The 844-nt window shown below is 69.8% G+C and overlaps 1 long non-coding RNA gene across 1 annotated transcript; it reads left to right on the forward strand.

Moving 5' to 3' along the window:
• The first annotated feature begins 53 nt into the window (after positions 1-53).
• Positions 54-735, forward strand: LOC113981315. The gene is made up of 3 exons (XR_003538376.1): positions 54-142; positions 262-364; positions 469-735. It is a non-coding gene; the product is annotated as an uncharacterized LOC113981315 (long non-coding RNA).
• The last annotated feature ends 109 nt before the right edge of the window (positions 736-844 follow it).

Genomic DNA, 844 nt, shown 5'->3' on the forward strand with positions numbered 1-844 from the left:
TGGGCTGTGGTGCCATGTCCCGCTCTCTGCTGCTCTGCAGGCCGCTCAGGAAGCGCTGCTCTGGGCTGCAAGCTTCCTCCACAGGAAGGACCTGGAGCAGCTGCTGAAGACGGAGCAGCCCTTCAGGTTCTGTGACTGCCTGGTAAGGACGAGCGCCAAGGCCCAGCCCCAGGCTGGAGAAGCCCCCGATGCCCAGTGTGCGGGGCTGGCCCTGTGCCCCTGCCCACTGCTGCCCCACAGACACCCCCCTGCTCTCTGCAGATGGAAAAGGACGTGAGCGGAAGGGGCGAGCACCTGCAGCAGGCCCTGCCCTACCTGCAGAGCCCACAGGAGCCCCTGCGAGAGGCGGCCGTCAGGTTCATGGGTGAGCCCCAAGGCCGCGGTCCCTCCCCGTCCCGCTGCAGCTCGGCCCCGGCCCCGGCTGGGGGGAGCTGTGCCCCTGGGCCCTGACAGCCTCTGTGTTCCCAGGGGTCGCCGGCTGGCACATGAGGGAGGAGCAGCAAGACCTGTGGCCCATCCTCAAGGGTGAGTGAGGGCAGTGGGGCCTCCCTGGGGGCTGCCGGGGACCAGCACAGACCCTGGGCAGGGAGCTGCAATCCCTGCCCCGCCTGCACAGGGCTCTGCTCCCTGCACGCCGTGGCCAGAGCACACACACGTGGCAGGGGCAGGGTGCCCATGGGTGCCCAGCACCTTCCCGCTCATCCTCTTGGCCCCTGCTCCCTCCTGGCCGTGCCAAGAGCTGCCCAGCACGGCCCTGGCAGGAGGGGCTCCTGGGGTCCCCGCACAGCCGCGCTCTGACCCCGGCTCCCTTCCTCTCTCTTCCAGCCCTTGCAGCCATGAGCGA

This window comes from Neopelma chrysocephalum, unplaced genomic scaffold, assembly GCF_003984885.1.
Source record: "Neopelma chrysocephalum unplaced genomic scaffold, ASM398488v2 Primary Assembly neopelma1_96442, whole genome shotgun sequence".
NCBI lineage: Eukaryota > Metazoa > Chordata > Aves > Passeriformes > Pipridae > Neopelma > Neopelma chrysocephalum.